Here is a 19143-nt window from a genome sequence, read left to right on the forward strand (position 1 = left end):
TCTCAACCTTTTTATTTCTTGTTTAAGTGTCAAGTACTTACGAAGCGCTTACACAGCAGCTGCTGAAAACTTGAATTTAATGAAAGATTGTTGCCTGTAACGATCATTTAGCTTATTTGAATGACATCACGCGTCGTTTGTCATGTACCTAAAACTCCGAACAAAGGAATTTAACCAGAGGAGCAGGCTTGGCAACCGAACACGCGCAGCACGCGGCATACATATATTCCGCGTTAATGCAGACACGGAAACCGAAGTCCGAACACTGAAGTAAGTGATCGAAAACTGGCGGGAAAGTCATTTTGAGTCCGCCACGGCCACAGAACAGTCGCGAAAAAAACTCCCCGCCATACATGCAGATGAACACATTGATGGCTTGAAGACGACACGAGGAGCAATCGACACTGAACGTGCTCCTGAAGGCAACCCCGGTCGATTTCGCTGAGCATTTTGCTTGAACATTCAGTACCAATCGTTTTATGAACTTGCCCACTCTTGTTTCAATAAATCGAGTAGGAGAGACTGGCTGGTAGCGTCGAGCAGCCTTCACGTAGCGAGCGCGCGCGCGAAGAGCGGCACCCGAGTCCTCTCTCTGACGTCACACGCGAGGGGGCGCTACTCAGAGATCTCGAGGCGAATGGTGAATTTTCGAACCTAATCGAATACGAATTGCATATTATTCGAATACTTTCCAAATATTAAGATTCCATAAAAGCCCTAGACTTCCAGAGCAATTCATTGGAAACAAATATTCACTAACATTAACAATGGAATATTACTATTGCCTTTCACCGGCAAAAACAAAAAGCCACAATTATGTAAACTGAGGTGAGCAGGAATGCACTAGAGCCTTCGGGACATTTAATAACTGTAGGATGAACACCAGTCATAACTTGCCATCACCCGTTGAATAAAACTGAGACATAAAAAAATGAAGCAATCTTTCATGAATGAACATCATCGTGAATCTCATTATGATTATGAAGATTTGACACTTGCTTCGGCAACACTGGACTTTTAAGCAAGAAAGGCTTCACCCGGAGCATGGTATAGCTATAGTGTACTAGAATATGAGTGCCTTATAGTATAGCCTCGGTAGTTCCGTAAAATCATGGCTTGCATGCATCTTTATAATTCGATAACTAAAGCAACAAAAATGATCGCACGCTGTTCCAACGTTTTCTCTTTTTTTCTTTTTTTCTTCTCGTCGGTGCCAATTATCCGAAAGATATTCGAAAGATGTTCGGTATTTCGAGTATGCACTATTCAATTCGAGCACTGAATCGAACCGAACGCTGTTCGATTCGTTATTCGAAATTTTCGAATATTTGCACGCCCTTAATCATGATCTTCAGCGTGCCCGAAATATGGTCGTCCGTAGACGCCGACGCGTGCGGTGCTAATGCCGCGAAAGTGATCGCCCTCGAACGCGCAATGCCTGCTTTATCGAAGAGGTGTCGGACCGCAACCGCCGATGGCCACCACGACACGTCACGCAATCCTGCTCAGTCACGCCATTCATTGTTCTTCCTTGCGATGTGGGTTCGCAAGTGGACGGAATTAACGGGCACGCGACGCCCATTCTCGTTAGTTCTCCTTGCTATCGTGTTTATATGAGATGATACGCGAACGAGTAGCACGCCATCCCCTTGGCGCTCTTTCTCTGGGCGCTTCTCGAGACCCCTTGTCGCGCATGAGCGGTCAGCTCTTCAGGTGAAAGCACATCCGCAAAGAAAAGGCACGCGCTCGAGCAGCCGCCCAAATTAGCGGCGGCATGTGCGCACTGCGTCTCCTCTCATTTCCTCGTGCAATTACCGACCGCTGCTGCCGGCCGAGGACGTTTCCGCGTAATCTCGATGAGCGTGAAAAGAAACGCCGACACGGAGCCTGAGCCTAATGCGGAGAGTAAGTAACGGGTATACAAGTAACGAGAGGGCGCACTGGGGACGTACATACACTTCGACTAAAGACAAGTGAATAAATCGTGCCCATATGCGCGCCAGCAAGTTCGCTCCTTTTAAACAGTGCGTAGCAGCTAGCAAGTGGCTAGTGTTTATGGGCGGCAAAAGATACAACGAGCTTGACAACACTCTAGAACGGCCATGGCGAAACGGGGGTATTGTGAACAGCAACAGGGAGGTAACAAGAAAAAGAAAATATATTTCCAGGTTTCTTATTATTATTTTGGCTCATTCAGCCGCCAATTTGTTCACCTGGAAGGCTTCTCTCTGAGCACTTATGCAACGCGATGCACTATTAGAACTGCGTAGCGTCGAAGAATCAATGACACTAAACTCTGATCTGTGACCTCGTTGCTCGATATGCAGAGATTTTGCCAAGTCAAGTTTTGGACTCCTGAATCAGAGATAGATGCCTATTTTTTGTTATTTTATTTCGGTATGTTGCTTCTGATCTCTGGCGTGAAATATCGCAAATTATATAACTGCTGGAATTTTACGAGCCAAACAATCTTTTTCATTATCGCGAATTAATGATATTTGTCGTAATCCGTTGCCAAAAGTATCAAGTACGCCAGATAATAAGCCACGGTCCCTGAAATAACCAAAACACGCTATGCCATCATCACTATAACGAAATGGAGACGTAAATTAATGCAACGATTCCGACCGCCACAATCATCTCCACCCGTTATTGCACAAAAAAAACGAGAAACACGATATAGTGCAATCTTACGACACGACAGGAAACCGCATGTTTCTGTCATGTAATTTCACACGCAATCACAAGTAATAATATTGCAACTAGCACAGCAACTTGTATCAGCGCTAAATCACTTCCATATATATTTTCATCGATGGATGTATCCGCGGGAGGCCTACACTCTAAGCAGGGTAACCTTTCAGGCTAAGCTATAAAAAACGTAACCTGTAGTTTATAAGTTACGTGGTTATAAATGATTTAATCGTTGTCCAAAGTACGTTGGCGGGCTAGTTGGTTTATCATACTAAGTTTGAACAGCGCGACTGAATGCGGGCAGAGTAGAACACACACACACACACAGCGCTGACTTTTAACTGGAAATATTTATTTTTATATGCACGTGAAGCATATATATATATATATATATATATATATATATATATATATATATATATATATATATATATATATATACGCGAGCAGGTGAAAACAAAACAAGGAAACTAGGGTGACGGGTCGAGAATTGTCATTTCCTTGTCGGAGAGTGACAAAGATGGCATGCTGACACGCTTATCATTCAATTTTTCGGAAAAAAGAACGTCCACACCAGACGTTCTCGAAATCCATTTCAGATTGTGAGATATGGTGTGAATGTAGGGCACTACCGCACCATATGTCACAATCTGAAAGGGGATTGTGAGAACGTCCGGTGTGGACGGTGTTTTTGTTTTTCGCGCCCGGTGCCACTGCAGCCACTTTGCAAGCAGCTCAATGTTGAAAAAGAAAATATCGCCTGTTCCACTAAGCATAGCGAGAAATTTGTGTGTGGATTGCGTTAAAGACGCAATTTATTCGATCCCGCTGTCGTACGTTCCTGTGCACATTGGCCAGACTGGCTGTCGTGTTACCCAAAGTTTGAAGGAGCACAAGTACAACGTGACAAAAATAATTTCCGGGCACCTTGCTATTCACTGTCAAAATGCGGCTGTTAGGCTGTTAGGTGTCGCCCTAGTTAGGTTTGCTAAAGGTTGTGATTGCGGTAAAACATGCGCGTTTGGGTCCTTGTTCTGTTATCTTTCCTGTTTTGTTCTCACCTACTCGCGCATGTAAATATATGCGCCATGTGCATATTAAAATAAACATTTCCATTTGAAAGTCAGCGCTGTGTGTCTATGTGCGTGTTCTACTCTGTCCGTGTTCAGTCACGCTGTTCAAGCTTAGCCTAATCGTTGTGTTTTCTTCATTTACCCTGTAATTACCGGTATACATGGACGTTAGAAGGTCAATTTAAAGACACTGCGAAACGGAATTTAACCTTTAAATTGTCACTTATGAAAGCGCTGTGTCTCAGCCGTCAGGGGATCTACACTATAGACTGGAAACACATCAGTGTGTCCCATCACGATCCGGATTTAGCGTTTTGTAAATGTGCGGATAGAGACAGAGGCAGTTAGGACTACAGTAAGCTATTCGCACACTGGCTTCTAGAAATGCCATATCAAAGTTAAAGGCTTGCACAAACGCATGTTCGTGTCTAACTTCAGCCGTTCAACACCTGTATTAACTAGTAATTTAAGAGAAACGAATGACCGAGGCAGGGGAAGTTAACCGAGCACGTGCACCCTACACGTGGGCTGTGGGAAAGGGGGAGAATATACTAAGATAGAGTAAGGAGGAAAAAAAAAAGAACAGTCAGTATGAACGAACATGCGCTGCCAATTAGCAGACGATCGTCAAGTGCGGTCGTCCTCGAGTAGCACAATACGGCTTTCGTGGCATTGTCCGTACACGAAAGAGCCGGTCAAGGTCCCATGGTCTTGTTTCCTGAAAGTGGGCTTCCATAAGGACCGCGGAGTTTGCCTTCTAAAACACATCGTCGACATTGGTAGGACAGCCAACGGCATAGAATGTGCTTAACCGTCTCTCGACAGCCGCACATGTTGCATGCTGCACGGTTGGCTATTGTAATGAGACAGTAATAGCCATTTGGAAAAGTTAAACCCAGTCACACAGCAAAGACACATCGCGACGGGAGAGTCCGTATGGCAAACGCAGCCGCAAATTAGGGTCAAAAGAACACAAGCGGGAGTTACCTCGCCACGGTGGTCTAGTGGTTATGGCGCTCGACTGCTGACCCGAAGGTCGCGGGATCGAATCCCGGCAGCGGCGGCTGCATTTTCGATGGAGGCGAAAATGTCTGAGGCCCGTGTACTTAGATTTAGGTGCACGTTAAAGAACCCCAGGTGGTCGAAATTTCCGGAGCCCTCCACTACGGCGTCTCTCATAATTATATCGTGGTTTTGGGACGTTAAACCCCAGATATTACAAGCGGGAGTTGGTGAAGCCCCGTGTATTCTATTTTAAAAGTATGATGTAGTGAGCAATCGAATGAAGTAATGGAACAAGTGGCATATACCACACAGATATGGGTAGACGCACAAAAACCAAATAGTTCTTTTGTGGTGGTTAAACGTTTGTGCTCAACAACTTTTTAAGTTCCTCTTACACTTATTTTTCATTTAAGTCGCTGGTCTGATTCATTTGCCCTCGTAAAGCTACGCTGATAGCGAAGCGCATACATCAGATAGGAAATGACGACATGATAAAGCACTGTGAGCACACGGCAAAATGAACGTTACGAGGAGATTTTTTTCTTATAGTCGCAATACAAATTATCTCAATTTTCTTGTCGCCTTGTCTTCTTTATTTTCAGCCATAAGCTGGGTTGCTCTTAAATACAGCAAAGCGCCGTACCAAGTACCGCACCGAGGCCGACGCCAGTGGCGTCTGTGTGTACTTCGGTTGGCGCGGAACGGGTGGCGAAGTGGATGCCACAGTGTCGCGAAGGCGTCGTCACAGACTTGTGTCCAATTTCAAAGGTCCACGGGGACAACAAGTAGCTTCGAAAGCGGTGCTATGACTGAGAGACGAAAATACCAGCACAGATCTATAGGGCCCCGCAGTTCTTTGACTGCACGCTCGGCTTTGGAAATTCGGCAAAAGGCGAATTTTGTCATGGCCAGAGAGGATTCCTTCTTTTGAAACCACATGACCAAGTATGGTCAACTGGCGAGCCCAGAACTGACATTTCTTCAGCTCTCGATCATTAACTACTGCGTAAAGAATGTAATAGCTGACTTATTTTCTTTTATTTCTATGGAGGCTTGCCATGTATAGCATAATGTTTGGTACGTGTTACACAATATATGCACTAATTCCAGTGTGTTTCAGGGATATGGGACTTTTGTTTCTCCGAATGCTTCGGAACCTGTGACAGGAGCAATTATTATGGAACTCAGTTGCAGAGGCTCTTGTTTGCTGAAATGTCAACAAGTAAAGATTAATATAAAAAATAATGCGTAACGAAAAAATCACGCATTCGAGCCGGCAATCGGTCCTCTTATGTTCACATTTCGCCACGTACATATGCGATTCAGAGATATCAGCCACGCGTTCACGTGCTTTTTTTCCCCATAAAAACATGTTGCGTGAATGTTACATGAGCTTTCCATGGCATTTCCATTTTCGAAGCGGTCCAACGGCTAGTTTGATATCGCTGCCCACATCTTTCGTTAAGCTCGCTGGATGGTGTATTATATTTAGAAATCAAGCTATTCAATTTCATACAACCAACTTGAATGCGCGTTGCTTGCGGGCCCTGGACTCAGGCATGCAGGAGCGTGCATAACTTACACTGCGCCATAGCCTAGGCGTGACACGTTGTTTTCGAGCCAAACACGAAGACAAATTGCCACTGCCACTGAGAGAATGAAAACGACCGTTATTCTTGTGTTGAGGCCTCCACAGAGGCCACACGTTTTCTCCATATACCGTCCTCGCAAACACAGGCTAAAGGGGTCGTTATTTTGCGATTTGCCAGCCCAGCCGCTCTGATGCTTTCATTCGAGCTACCTAACATCAGTAGCTGTTGGAACGTCGCTACTCATGGGTGGTGCCTCGTGGACTTGTTAGTGCGCATCATTGAGGTGTGTGTGACGCACGAAATGTCTACATGTCTCGTTACACCCATAGGCCACAGTCGTCGTTTCCTCTCCGCCTGCTTGACATCAAGCACGTGATCGGACTGCGAAGGGAGGCCACTTAGGCGGAAGCAATGCTGTTCAGTGGCGAGCGGAAAATCTGTCGCGACGGTGAAGGAAAATTCGTCTAAATTATCACACAATGCGAAAGCCCACATTTCCCGGCGATGGATGTCGCAAATTGGACTACGTGTCTGGTGGCACGACATAAGGGGGGAGAATATTTAAAATAGGCTTTTGTGCCGCTTCGCAGACAACTGACCTTTCTTCTTCAGTGGAGGGCTTCTCACTTGTGAGGCTCGCAAGGACTCATGGTGCGCTCGGCACAACACGCAGGCATTGCGGTATTGTTCGCTCTTATCTCAGCGAATTAAGTTTCGGGCGTCATCGCAATAGCCTGTGGATGCTTCCGCTACACGTGGTGCGAGTACACCGCCGGGACCAATTAGTTTCTTAATACTTAAACATGTGCCGAGACGACTTTCGATTTTGCCAAGTACATCAATTGCGAACGCAGATAAGCAGCACCGCGACCATCCTCCTGACCCATTGCTATTTCACACTGAACGTCGAAGCGGTGCATGCGTAATGGCATAAGCCTATATGTGCATAATTTGTGGCAACTACAATATAAGGGTCTCGTTTTATACGTCCTGGGCCGGTGCGTGGTTCATTCTGAACCGAGTAGGATGCAGGGCATTCACCAAATGTATTTTTTACCAAGTAAAGCAATTGATGGATGAAAGGGGCTTATCGGAAAGACTGTCGATCACGCGATGTAGCAAAGAAACTCACTTCGTCAATTTGAATGTGCTCAAAGTTCGGTAAAATTGGGCACAGTCGTAGGGCGACCGCCTTCCGCTAACGAACGATGAACACACTACTTAGAATAACAGAGAGCTGAGCTAGTTGGTAAGTATTCATTCCAAAAAGACAGGGCGTGCAAACAAGGACACAAGAAAGAAGTCAGGACACCACAAACGCCGACTAACAACTGAAGAGACGCACAACGGCTGAAAAGAAAGAAGGCACGAAAACTTATCTGCGCATGCCCATGCAACAGGCGAACCTATCAATCCGGTACGCGTTGCGGTCTACGTTGAAGATAACTGTTAAGGCATTTGATTTCATCTTTATGCAAGTTAATCGACGGTTGGCTCACGCATGCGTTACCACTATTCTCGATATGCCATGCTTCTATCATCAGGCGCGTTTCTTCATTTCTATGACGGTACAACACTGCGCATTCATCGAATTTTGGCGTGCACTTACAATCTCGACAATGTAAGGATAGATTAGAAGGTGAGCCTCCTGTTAGCGATCTCTTATGTTCTAATAATCTCTGGTTGATGCATCGGCCCGTCTGTCCTACGTAGAAGCGGCCGCAGCTGAAAGGGATCTTATACACTGATTGCCGTACGAGCGTGGTGTATAAGATCCCTTTCAGCTGCGGCCGCTTCTACGTAGGACAGACGGGCCGATGCATCAACCAGAGATTATTAGAACATAAGAGATCGCTAACAGGAGGCTCACCTTCTAATCTATCCTTACATTGTCGAGATTGTAAGTGCACGCCAAAATTCGATGAATGCGCAGTGTTGTACCGTCATAGAAATGAAGAAACGCGCCTGATGATAGAAGCATGGCATATCGAGAATAGTGGTAACGCATGCGTGAGCCAACCGTCGATTAACTTGCATAAAGATGAAATCAAATGCCTTAACAGTTATCTTCAACGTAGACCGCAACGCGTACCGGATTGATAGGTTCGCCTGTTGCATGGGCATGCGCAGATAAGTTTTCGTGCCTTCTTTCTTTTCAGCCGTTGTGCGTCTCTTCAGTTGTTAGTCGGCGTTTGTGGTGTCCTGACTTCTTTCTTGTGTCCTTGTTTGCACGCCCTGTCTTTTTGGAATGAACACACTACGTAGCTTGTGAAAGCCGCCAATAAAAAACAAAAGTCCGGCAGATCCCACGCACTGTGGGAATCGATGTAATGCGAAGCAGCCAGCAAAGAGCTGCATACATCGCCTTGTTTGTCTTTGAGCCAAATGAAACCATTGATGCCATGATATACAGTTCACGATATATCCAATGCATGACCTGTCATTTATGTTCATCACGCACTTGTCTCATGCCATACCAATTTTGGTATATATCGAGTTAACAATACGGCCGGAATGGCGCCATGACAGTTTCATGTAATTCATACCCTAGATGAATCATGCGAAAACATGCGAATCATGCATAACATGATTCGCACGTTAAGACCTGTCATTTATTTCGTCATACAGTCACATCGCGCAATACCAACTTTGGTGTATATCAAACAAGCGAAATGGCCGCGAGCGCACCAAGAGTATGGCATGTAAATCATGCCATACATGAGACGCATACCATGGTTTTTATGTTACCACCTGTCATTTATGTTCGTCGTACATTCCCGTCGCGCAATACCACTTTTGGTGTATATCAAGCAACGAAACGGCCGCAAGCGCACCATGAGCGTGGCATGTAAATCATGACATACATGACATGCATGTCATGGTTTTCATGTTACCACCTGTTATTCATGTTCTTCATACAGTCACATCGCTCAATACCAATTTTTGTTTATATCAATCTAGCGAAACGGCCGCGAGTGCGCCACGAGCGTGACATGTAAATCATGTCGTACATGACCTGCATGCAGTGTTGTAGGCGTTACCGAAAAAAAGTAACTAAATACGTTACTCGTTAGGCAAACAAAAAAGGAACGCGTTGCCGCCCTACGTTACCTCTTAAAAAAGGTAACGCGTTACCGTTACAGTTACCCTAAAAAAGTAACGGCCGTTACTTCTGCCGTTACTATGTGGTCAGAAATTTTATTCACCGCATTTCCACTGTAGGAACTCCAAATAACAGTTTCACAGAGTTGATATATATATTGCACACAAAACTTCTATCACAAACGACAATTTTTGAGCGAAGTACAGATTTAACGAGAATAGGTTGCACAAATGTGTCGTACCATGGCATCAGTAGCGTAGCCGGAAATTTTTTTGGAGGGTGGGGCGGGGGGCGTTAAGCCATACTTTATGTATGGTTGTGCGCGCGTTTGTAATTGTGCCTGTACACATACACATGGAAAATTGATAGATTTCGGGGGTAAGGGGGGGGAGGTTTGAACCCTCCCCCCCCCCCCCCGGCAACTCCAGTGTTTTGCAATAGTGGAGTGACCTAAAGTCGCCTGTACAGTTATATGTGATGGCTGTTAAGTCTGAAAAGCACATAGTAAATCCATTTTCTCAGTGTGACGTTACACACAATATTAGACTTTATCATCAACGCTCCTCCTTGAAGAAAACACCACAACTCTCAACAAATTTACGGTAATTCTGACGGAGCGCTTCTACTAACAAGACAGCTGATCAAGTAGTCATAAAGAAAAGGTTAAACGGCTTAGTTTTGGGGGGAAAAAAAGAATTGGGCACATATGCACTTTCCCCCTTTAAAAATCTGCATATTTGCCTCAAAAATTGCGAGCGTTTATGTGAAAGTGTTCAAGGTCTGCCTCGTTCGCTGAAGAATTGTGTAACTATAGAAACGTGCACCCGCAGTTGCCGATAGAAAGAAGCAAATTTCATTTTGAAAACAAAGTTGATAACCATCGCTAGATTATTTCAAGGAGAATTTTCTAAAAACTACAGCTTCTTGTAGAAATAAAGCAACAGCTGCATTTCAAAGCTGACATCGGACAGTTTGCCTCTCTTCTTAATGAATACGTCCGCACCCACACAAATAGGCACTCGAAGGACGCATTCGATGGTACTCTTAACGCCTGATAAATCAAATTAGCGCGAAAAAACGTAGGACGAGACGAAGAAGGCTACAGCACAAGCGCATGTGATGTAGTATTCTTCGTCTCGTCCTACGTTTTTTCTCGCTATTTTCAGTCATCATGGATTACCTACTCGCCCAACAGTCTATTCTTAACACCTGGCAGGCAGGCATGAGTACGCTGCTGCGACAATAGAACGTCGGGGCGAGCTCTGCAATAGTGGTGCCTATGAGACGAGGGAATTTTGTGTAAAACTTCCGGGATAATTGAAAAAAAAAGTAACGAGTAACGTGACACCTCACGTTACCGAAAAATGTTAACGTAAGTACGTTACCCGTTACAGTTCCTAAATAGTAACGAGTACGTTACTAAGTTACCGAAAATGGTAACGCGTTACCGGTAACGCCGTTACTTGTAACGCGTTACCGCCAACACTGCCTGCATGTCATGATTTTCATGTTACCACGCGTCAGCTGTGTTCGTCATACAGAAATGTCTCGTCATACCAGTTTTCGTAATATCCATTCATTTAAACGGCCGTGAGCGTCCCGAGACCATGTCATGTAAATCATGCTGCACATGACATGCGTGTCATGATTTGCAAGTTAGGACCTGTCCTTACGTTAGTCATGAACTCTTGTCACGCCATATCAATTTTGGCATATAATATGACCTGTCGTTTATGTTCGCAATGGGGTCATGTTATGCGACGTCAATTTCGGTATACCTCCGATTAACGAAACGGCCAGTGCGCTGGAGTCATAATCACAATATTATCCTTCACCTTATCAATGTCTTTGCGTTACATCGGCATCCCCAAAATAAGAAATATGCGAATATTTGTATTCTTGTATCTCTATTGCTGTATTTGTATTCCGGGATAAGTTTTATTCTTTTTGCAAATGTATTTCTAAAATATCCCCTTATGTCCAAGACAAATGTATCTCAGTATCTGTATTTTAGGCTTCCAGCACATGTATTTCGATATCTGTATTTCGGAATACTATTCAGAGTATCTCTGTCCAGCCTTGTCATTTTCTACCCAGAAGTGCTTAGTAGGGGCCATAACGTCTGCTTAGACTCATCTGATGAGGAATTTCCTCCTAGGGCGTCGGAGGCCGACTTGGCGGCGACGCTCTATCCTAACTTGAAAAATTCTCCCCTCCCTTTCCGAACTGCACGTACGCCGCTCAAAAGGAAGTGGCCCCCGTTTCTTCTCAAAGAAAGCGGTGAGTGGGCACATGTGCGCCCATGATCTCAAGCCGCCAACATTTTCGCGGGTCTCGCCCGCGCGCAGAGCCAGAGAACATGGCTAGGTACATCTCGCTCGGAATTTTCTAGGCACAGCACCAAAATGTGGTCAGCCAACATGGGCGTCTTTTGGTCTCTTTTTAGTCGCGTCGACATGAGAGAGGCCTTTGCCCTGCAGCGGGCGTAGTCAGGCTGATGATGATGATCTATACACACAGTAGAACCCCGCTTCTAGGTCCCAACGGCGGGACCGTTCCCGTATGATACGTCGCGAAGCGCGCTCCGAGCCGTCCGAGTGACCATGGCAGAGAGCGGCCATGTTGACTGATCACGCCGCTTGGCCTGGCTTGAGTGTTTAGCTGCATGAGCGGCGCAAGCGACACGCATAAAGTACTTTTCGTTGCAGTGGAGCAAATCATAGGCTCCGAGATTGGCGTTTGTTTCCGTCGTCTCATTGGCGTGGACTCATCGTTATTTCTCGGAGGACCTCGCGTGGTTCGCGGACGCATTCGTCGTGCTGGTCGTGTTGCGTAGGCGTAGTTCTTTGACGCTTACAATTGTTGGTGCCAAAGTATTGCACACGTTGATTACATTTCTGTGGTTGTCGAGGATTTCAGCGCCACGGTTCTATCGCGGCTAAGTGCGCCAATGCGTGCACCAGCGACGAAGTTTAGGAGTTGATGGAGCGGAAGTCATAAGGCACTTTTAGCTCGGCATTGACGGTCCGCTCCGGTCAGACCGGCGAATGCACACGAACGCGTAGAAGGAACTGCAGAGGAACTGCAGTGCGCGTGACTCAGTTAGCACACAAACACGTTGAAAGAAATGTAGTGCGCGTGCGCCGAGCGATCGTGTGACCGGCGGAACGTAGAATGCATCTCTATACTCGCGGACAACTTTTCTTGGCAATGAAGGGAAAGCTACGAGGGCGGAGCGTCTGCACATGTACTGCTACGCGAAGTAGTCCGGTTTGGCGCGCGTCTCATAACGCCGTGGGAAGTGATGGCTAGCGTTGCATTTCGACGCAAACGCTGCTTAACGTCTAAGGTACGGGCAAAAGGCGCGACTTTTTCACGCACGCAAAAACGCAAAGTGACAACACATAAAACAAAATAAATACAAATATATCACTTGTGTGTGCTGCGTTCCGTCTCAAAAAGCTACATGTAGAAAATGGATGAGTACTTTATATATCTCACGCAGAAAATAGGACGCAATTGTGGGACTACATTCATTAGCGGTGGGATACGTGCATTGTGGCTCTGTAGCCTTCGCTTCATTGCCAAGAAAAGTCCGCGAGTATAGCTCCGCTCGTGAAATGGACCGGAGCGTGAAGGCGCGTCTACTTCATTTTGCCGTCGTTTTGCACCCGAGCTCACCGCGTCTCGTCAAGACGCGCTCGTCAAAACACGAAATCTATATAGTTCCTGCACTCTCTCTGGACGCTACATCTGTGAGGGACTGAGCTGCTCGAAAAAGTTTTCGCAATGCACAGGCATGAGCACAAGGTAACGATACACAGTTTTTTTTCAAGCGTAAGCAATGAAATAAAATTATGTACCACTAAGTGTTTTTTTTTAAATTTACCTTGTTTTCCGGCTCTTCTGTTTCCCGGCTCACGGTCCCTTCAAAAGCGTATCAGCGGGGTAAAACCTCGGTGATATGATCACGGCTCGTACGAATTTCGGGGTGATACGAATTTTTCTGTGGTCTTTCTGTGGGCCTGACAGTCCCGACGTGGGAGTCGCCCGCTGCGCGCTGACGCGGGCCTTGCAGGACCCAAATATAAATTTTCAACCAACCGACCGGCCAAGGCCCATTATCCTGTAATGTATTGGAGTACGGTTGTTGCGAACCGATTTGCACCCCGTGACGCTTAATACGAACGTACGCTAGCGAACAGGTACGAACAGCTGCTGCCCCCGCTGTCGTGGAAGACGCGGCAGTCGCGGCCGGTGCGGGCATGCGTGCTACGCGACCGTCAGTGATGTGTCGTTGCCTCCGAGATTGTGCGCGCGAATCTCGGAGGCATTATGCGCCTTCGCGTTAAGATTACAGATGGTGTTGACGATGCGTTTCTTTCTTTTTTTTTAACGCGTTGACGCGTGCTGCTGCGCTCGAGACAGCATCGTCTTTGTACTGTGTTAACACGTGTCTGCCACAATGATACAATCATGTCCTCGTAATCAGACGTTCTGTGGAACAAGGCTGAAACTTGGGCTGCGGGTCCATCATGAAGTCCTGTGAAAGGTGGACGAAGACCCCAAGAGATGAAGCAGACGGTCTTGGGGAAGGAGCGGGGCCTGGCTACGCACGCGCACACATGCGAACTCTCCGATTTCCACTGAAGACTCCCGATTTGAGTAAACCTCCCGATTGTGCGGGCACGGCCCTAAGTCTCCCGAAAAGCATCCCCGCGATAAGAAAGTAACAGCAACAAAGGACAACGATTGTAAAAATTTCTGGCCTTCATCTATCGCGTGTAAAGCGCTTCTTTCTTTGCCGCGGCATTCTGGTGTCATGCAGAAAAACGTATTAGGATCAGGGAGGGGCTACTAGCGGTAACAGGTCACAACACATCTGGTTCATTAATTACACACGCCCACACGCGCCGTATATTTACGAGTAGATATATGATCGTTGACGTCTAAAAACATTACTGGCAATCATTTAGATCTGTTCATGACGTCAGTGCGGCCCTGAGAAACACTAAGCCAAATGTATACCAACTTTCTTTTGCCGCAAACTGATTTTGCATGTTTTCCGGTGATACGAATTTCGGATGATACTAATATTTTTGTTAACCCCGCGACGTATCACCGGGGTTTTACTGTATAGTGAAAAACTTCGTACTGCAATATAGGAAACAAAAGAAATATTTATTTTATCCGAACAGTTTCGGCTCGCGGTTCTGCCTTCTTCAGAGACTTACATCCTCCGAAGAAGGCTATGTATATATGTATATGTATTTTTCCAGTCCTCTATTTCCCCACCTCCGTGCAGGGTAGAGTGGCTGCTTGATTCCTAGAGGAATGGCTCAACCCACTACGGGGGATTGGCCATGAATACCGGAGCGTGGATAACCTCACTACCTTCTTCTTCTCTCTCGATCTCTCTTGTCTGCCACTTACTGCAAGCCTCTGTGGCAATAAAGAATTGGGTATAATTTAACAGCTCGTCTAGCCTTATCTCATACACACGGTAAAACACGACTCCTATAGATGACAACTTCATGCGAACAAGAGAGAGAGAGAAGAGGGAGAAAGGAAAGACAGGGAGGTTAACCAGAAGCAGTCTCCGGTTTGCTACCCTGCACGTGGGAAGGGGAAAGGAGATGTAAGAGAATGAACGAACTTTTAATTAACGTGAGGAGATAAAAAGCAGCGCCAACTTAAGCAAATATGCTCGTAAGAAATAAACACGCGTGAACACACGCTAAGTTCCATCCTTTGGGTATCATTTATTGGACACATGTATACGAACCAGACTGTGGCTAAATTGAGATGTCATGCCATGCCAAAAACTAACGGAAACTTAGAGCAAATTTTAAGAGTAGACAGACAGACCTTGACAGCCAGAAAACCCACGTCTACGTGAGCCCGCCATGTTCTCCAAAGAGAAGCATTCTTTTCGTTGTGAACGCAATGGACAGTTTATTAACGCAATTATCCTCCTATGAAATGCGCGCATTCTCAGTGATAGGGCGGGTGCCTTTGTCGATGTGTATATTGGCGGAACGCGTGTACGCCCAAACTGAACTTTCCACCTACAGTCACGGCAGTGAATGCACAATAAATAAACGCCAATCGTTGGAAGTCAGTGATCGTTCTCGGGCGTTTCATTCTGAGTACATACGCTTATGTTCGCGCTGCTTTCACCTGGTAATGCGACACCAAGTTGTTCAACCTTACTAGGACCTTAAGCCAACCTTGTATGGATGCCACAAACGTACCGTAGCAAAACGCACATTTGAGCTAGTTGCTATGTGTTCATTTCGATGGGGAAAAGAAAGCACTAACGAACACGGGCTAAGGAGCATCTGTGTCGCCGTTTTCTTTTTCCTTAGTGTGTGACCGATAGTGCCCCCTCGTCTACTTCCATCAAGATACCGGAAGCGGAACTCTAGCAGCGGCCGCCTCGTTGGTTGAGTGGTCTTGCTGACCCGAATAACTTGCGTTCGATCCCGGCCGCCATGGGTGACGATCGCATTTCGATGGAGGTGAAGTGCTAATAACATTTGCACCTCGCAATGTAACCCACGTGAAAAACCCTTAATTTAAACTTTTTAGCGCGCACAAAAGACAAGGACAAGCAAGAGACACACGAGCGCTAACTCTCAACTGTTTATTTTTTCAAAGGAACGATACATATAAATACCCAAAAACCAGCATAGAGCATGTGCGGCGCAAGTCATGTGACACACTGTCAGAAGGGCTAAACAGAATTTAAAAAAACAAACTCTTTATCTGTTAGAGCCACCGAAGGGTGACTGATGCATTTCTCTGCACACATATTGATGGGTGATTCCACGTAAGATCGAACAAACGATGGCTGGTCGACCTCTCAAATTTATTTCAAATTTTTATATAGTATTGCCTGATGAGTGGAAAGAAGAGATCCGCAATTTGTTTTGCCGCCAAAAATTTTTTCGAACCACAGGAAATCAATAATGATGAAGAGGTGGAGTGGAGCGCTCATCCGCTCTGCTGTTTTGGCCAACTTTCGTTATGAATTGCACAAAATATATTAAAGTTAGGTAGCTGAAATTTATTTACCTAAATATATGCATGTTTTTGCTTCTGCTCAGGTATTTTTAGTTTTTATGTGTAGTGTAGATGTTTTTATAAAAAACCTAAAAAATGGCCCAATCGGCAAAATTTTCTTTACTTTGAAGGTCTTTATCTCGAAAAATACTTGTAGCAGAGGTACAAAAATTCCGCATTACGTTCTTCGCATGCGTATCTACCAAAGTGCCAAATCTTGTACTTATATAGCTTTTCAGTAAAGAGATATGATCGGGCTAAGTTCAAGAAAACACCGAACAATGAAAACTTCTGACGACAATTAAAAAAAAAACCCATTTTTTAAATTTCTTAAACTTTGTCCACTTATTCTCCTCCACATCAGCTTTCAAAATCATTAAAAACATGTTGCATAATGTCGTTGTACTAATAGTTACGGCCCCTCCAATGAGACCCTTAGGCAAGGATGGGCAATTCCGACTTCTTGCCCAGCAATTGTATAAAATGCAGGCAGGATTGAATTTCTTTTTATTAAAAGATCAGCAGGTACCTAAAAAGGTGTCGCCGGCACTGAAGAGGTTAATTTTGAAATTATTTGGTCACTGCAGCGGCCACGAGCGCGGAGCTACCGAGTAGACGCGCGCGCACCCGAGATGCTCGTTGTAAGAGACGGCGCAGTGAGAGCTCGTTCTCGCGTCCTCAGACCGATTGAGTTCGAAACAGCAACACCTCTCGGGTGACTTCAACGCATGTGCACTGGAGCTTCGCTATTCTATCCGCCCTCTGTTCACATCTCAGCTAGGCGCTGATAACACGGCGGAGATGGAAGCAAGATGAAAACTCTATAAGGGAGCTATGAGCGCTCGCTTCACGCACGCTGCTGCTACAGAAACTGCGCTGCGCCAGTTACGATCAGTGGAAAGCATGAACGTGGCGCTCCAGTGGCAAAGCAAAATATGGAATGTCAAAGGAAAGAAAAGCAAAACTATCGGTAACCGGATGCGCTTGTCTATATTAGATGTCGGCAGCAGACGGCGTGAACTGGCCGCGCCTTCGGTGCGCTGTTCACACTTCATTCGGCGCGGATAGTTCTTGTGCTTTGCTCTTACTCTACTCCTCCTGTGCGTCTCATGACGAGAAAGTATAGCTCTGAATGAGTCTATTGTGGAGACTACCTTTCGAAGCACAAGAAGCTTAAAGGAGTACTGACACGAATTTTAAAAAAAATCGGATTGTTGCTCTAAATAAAAATACTGGTGTCGAGAAACGTAAAACGACTATTGTGGTGCCTGGGAATGCATCCTATATATTTTAATTAGCGCCACCTTAAAAAGACACTTTCGGTTTCGATATCGAGGGGGTGGCTTCTCAGTGTCGTTTCATAGCAGTGTGACGTCACGGAGATACAGAAATTCGCGACGTACTAGCGGGAAATCCGTCATCTGCTCGTGGTGCAATAGACAACGATGAGTGAATTGTCGTCCAGTGACCCTGACAGTGATTTCTACGATTTAGGCTGCATGCAGGACGCAGCACTCGCTAACTCGGAGGAACTGTCTTGACTTGTCGGGATAATGTCCTTGCAGTGTGGCTGGCTTGCAAATGCTCAGCGACGAAAACTTCAAAGTCAAATTAAAATATTTTATACGTGTTCTCCGACCCCGGCGTGTGGACAGCGTGGACACTGCATACCAACGAAGCAAAAAATGTCCCTTTTGCGATGTCTCAAAGTCGTGTCAGTACTCCTTTAATTATTGCAAAGAAGCCAAAATTTCGCAGAGTTACCGACCTAGACATAAAAGCTTTGAAGGAACGTTTAACGCCCGAAAGATCAGTGACTGTCAGTGAAACGGACTACTTGTGCTACGCGTGCTTTTGCTACCACTGCAATGAAAGATCATCACGGAACGCACAGTTTAACGATGACATTCTTATGCCCCCTGAAAAAGAAATCGACGCAATTAACCAGATCACTGCGACTACCGGTGCACGTGCGTTCAAGTCACCCGAGAGGTGTTGCTGTTTCGAACTCAATCGGTCTGAGGACGCGAGAACGAGCTCTCACTGCGCCGTATCTTACAACGAGCATCTCGGGTGCGCGCGCGCCTACTCGGTAGCTCCGCGCTCGTGGCCGCTGCAGTGACCAAAATATTTCAAAATTAACGTCTTCAGTGCCGGCGACACCTTTTTAGGTACCTGCTGGCCTTTTAATAAAAATAAATTCAATCCTGCCTGCATTTTATACACTTGCTGGGCAAGAAGTCGGAATTGCCCATCCTTGCCTAAGGGTCTCATTGGAGGGGCCGTAACTATTAGTGAAACGACATTATGCAACATGTTTTTAATGATTGTGAAAGCTGATGTGGAGGAGAATAAGTGGACAAAGTTTAAGAAATTTAAAAAATGGGTTTTTTTTTTAATTGTCGTCAGAAGTTTCCATTGTTCGGTGTTTTCTTCAACTTAGCCCGATCATATCTCTTTACTGAAAAGTTATATAAATACAAGATTTGGCAGTTTGGTAGATAAGCATGCGAAGAACGTAATGCAGAATTTTTGTCGCTCTGCTACAAGGCTTTTTTGAGATAAAGACCTTCAAAGTAAAGAAAATTTTGCCGATTGGGCCATTTTTGAG

The sequence above is a fragment of the Rhipicephalus sanguineus genome, chromosome 4 (genome assembly GCF_013339695.2).
Source record: "Rhipicephalus sanguineus isolate Rsan-2018 chromosome 4, BIME_Rsan_1.4, whole genome shotgun sequence".
Taxonomy (NCBI): domain Eukaryota; kingdom Metazoa; phylum Arthropoda; class Arachnida; order Ixodida; family Ixodidae; genus Rhipicephalus; species Rhipicephalus sanguineus.